Below are 3310 nucleotides of genomic sequence, written 5' to 3'. Positions count from 1 at the left end.
AATTCGTTCAGTGAAGGAGCTCGTAACTCAAATTAATTGTATGTCAAATCTTAAAGTGAACGAGTGAGACACGTGATGCTGGTCTGATGTTGTGGCGTTCACTGTGACGTTCGCTGCGCCAACTAGCAGTGGGGTATCTGAAGCTGGCTCGTAACCCGAATTTTAGCTCGCAACTCAAAGCAAAATATCAGCCGAGAGACGGCTCGTATCTCGAAAAACTCGTTAGTCGGGACACTCGTAAGTCAAGGCCCCACTGTATATATATATGGCACAGTTTAGGAACAGTGAACCATTTTAACATTTCTAGAAAAGGTGGAAATCCACCATCTTAAAATTCAAGTTCCCATGCCGAACCGGTTTGGCTCAGTGGATAGAGCGTCGGCCTGTGGACTCAAGGGTCCCAGGTTCGATTCCGGTCGGGGGCATGTACCTTGGTTGCGGGCACATCCCCACTGGGGGGCGTGCAGGAGGCAGCTGATCGATGTTTCTCTCTCATCGATGTTTCTAACTCTATCTCTCTCCCTTCCTCTCTGTAAAAAAAAAAATCAATAAAATATATTTAAAATTCAAGTTCCCAGACACTAACCAAGGGTCAACTTTAGTAAGACTTTCAAAGGATAGAAGTCAGGTCTCCCATATTAACTCTCTTTTGTACAGGGGATTTATATGACATATTACATAGTGAAACAAAACAATTCCCACCTTATCCCTTTTCAAAATGCTTCATCAAAAAAAAAAAAAAGAAAAATCTCTAGTCCAACATCACACAGCTCTGTGTATCCATTTCTTTAGAAAGCAGCTCAGGAATCATTTATTGTGTATAAGGAATAATACCCGGAGATCCCAAACTCTCTACTTCTCACTCCAACCTGCCAAGAAAACAAAGTATTCTTCATGTTAGTTCATAAAGAAAAATTGAGGATTTTCTTTGCATTACTTAAGAAACCTTTGTATATCCTGTCATAGCTGCTTTAGGCTTAGAGTAAAATATGCTTAATAGAATAAACTTATTCTTGAAAATAGGGTTTCCTATTTTCATCAGGAAATTATTAACATTAATTGCTTGATCTGTTGAACAGGTAAAAATATTGTCCAACTATTTAAATCCCTGTCTCAAAAAAAGAAATTACCATAGTTACTTAATAATTCTCATCACCATGAAGAGTTTATAGTAAAAGTTACTTTCTACAGGCCACAGCAGAGAACGGAGAAGTTGCAGGAATGAGAAATGCTGAGCTGTCAAACTAAAAAGCTTCTTTACAGTAAAGGAAACCATCACCAAAATGAAAAGGCAACCTACTGAATGGGAGAAAATATTTGAAAATCATATATCTGATAAGGGGTTAGTCCAAAATATATAAAGAACTCATACAACCCAATAACAAAAAAATGGGCAGAAATCTGAATAGACTTTTTCTTTTTCCAAAGAAGACATACAGATGGCCAACAGGTAAATGAAAAAAAAATGTTCTGAATCACTAGGGAAATGCAAATCAAAACCACACTGAGATATCACCTCACAGAGTGGCTATTATTAAAATGACAAAAAGTCACAAGTGTTGAAGAGGATGTGGAGAAAAGGGAACCCTTGTGCATTGTTGGTAGGAATGTAAATTGGTGCAGGAAAATGTAAATAGGTATGAAAAACAGTATGGAGGTTTCTTAAAAGATTAAAAGTAGAACTGCCATATGCTCCAGCAATTCCTCTTCTGAGTATTTATCTCAGGAAAATGAAAATGATTTCTGTACCTCCATGTTCATTGTAACATTACTCACAGTAGCCAAGACATGAAAACAATCTAAGTTCCTTTGGTGAATGAATGAATAACGGAAGTGTGATGTGCATGTGTGTATACAATAAAATATTATTCAGCAATAAAATAAGAAGGAAATCCTGCTATTTGCAACTATATGAGAGGACCTTGAGGGAATTATTGCTAAATGAAATAAGTTAGAGAAAGACAAATAATGCATAATCTCACTTCTATATGAAATGACCCCCCCCCCCCACCCCGGTCCAAAAGAAACCCAAAACAAAACAAAAAAAAAACCACCCTAAAAAAAAAAAAAACCCAAGCTCTTAGATACAGAGAACAGATTGGTATTGGTTGCTGGAGGCAGGCAGTAGGGAATGGGTGAAATGGATGAATGGGGTCAAAAAGCACAAACTTCCAATCCTATCTAATAAAAGAGAAACATGGTAATTAGCCGTACAACCGATACCCTTCCCATTGGCTAATCAGCGAGATATGCAAATTAATCGCCAGCCAAGATGGCGGCTAATTTGCATATGTCGGCTCCAAGCCACTGAGGCTTTAGGCCTGGGTAAGGGAGGAGCCAGCCAGCGATCGTTGAGCCAGCGATGGTTGATGGCGGAGATGGCAGGGGAACCGGGGTGGAGCCAGCCAGCGATCCTTGATGTCGGTGGCAGCAGGAGCTGGGGGTGCCCCAGCCCAGGCCTAACGCCTTGGCCTGAGGCTTTAGGCCTGGGCCGGGGAGGAGCCAGCCAGCGATTGTTGATGGCGGCGGAGGCAGGGAACCAGGGCAGAGCCAGCCAGCGATCGTTGAACCAGTGATCCTTGGTGGCGGCAGTGGCGGGGAGCTGGGGGTGCCCCGGCCCAGGCCTAACGCCTCGGCCAGAGGCTTTAGGCTTAGGCCGGGGAGGAGCCAGCCAGCGATCCTTGATGGCCACGGCGGCTGGGAGCTGGGGGTGCCCTGGCCCAGGGCTAATGACTCGCCAGAGGCGTTAGGCCTGGGCAGGGGCCAAACCAGCAATTGGTGTGAACTACAGAGGAAACACCTTTTCTGACTGCTGATTGGTTAAGCTCCCTGTATGCCACTGGTAATATTCTTAGTAACTTGGGTAATAAGAGTCCAAAAAGTGATCTAGGGTTTTTTTTACCACACTCCTGGAGAAAAAAAGGAAGGTCTGCTGCTGGAGGGTTAAGAAATGTCATATCCTGTCCTAGCTGGTTTGGCTCAGTGGATAATGCCTTGGCCTGCCCAACGCAGATTCTGGGTTCAATTCTGACCAAGGGCATGTACCTAGGTTGCAGGTTCCTCCCTGGCTCCGGCCCAGGTCAGGGTTCATGCAGGAGGCAACCAATCAAAGTGTTCCTCTCACTTTGATGTTTCTCTCTGTCTTTCCCTTTCTCTTCCACATTCTCTAAAAATCAATGGAAACATATCCCCAGGTGAGGATAAAGAAAGAAAGAAATGTCATATCCTATGAAAGACACTTCTTGAAAATGCCTAAAGAAAGTTGTCATTTTTTCATGGTAAAGGGACTGGAGTCCGTGTTGATGAAAAC

Source organism: Myotis lucifugus, unplaced genomic scaffold, assembly GCF_000147115.1.
Source record: "Myotis lucifugus unplaced genomic scaffold, Myoluc2.0 scaffold_375, whole genome shotgun sequence".
Taxonomy (NCBI): domain Eukaryota; kingdom Metazoa; phylum Chordata; class Mammalia; order Chiroptera; family Vespertilionidae; genus Myotis; species Myotis lucifugus.
The sequence above is the reverse complement of the archived record's forward strand: the minus strand, read 5'-3'. Positions refer to the sequence as shown.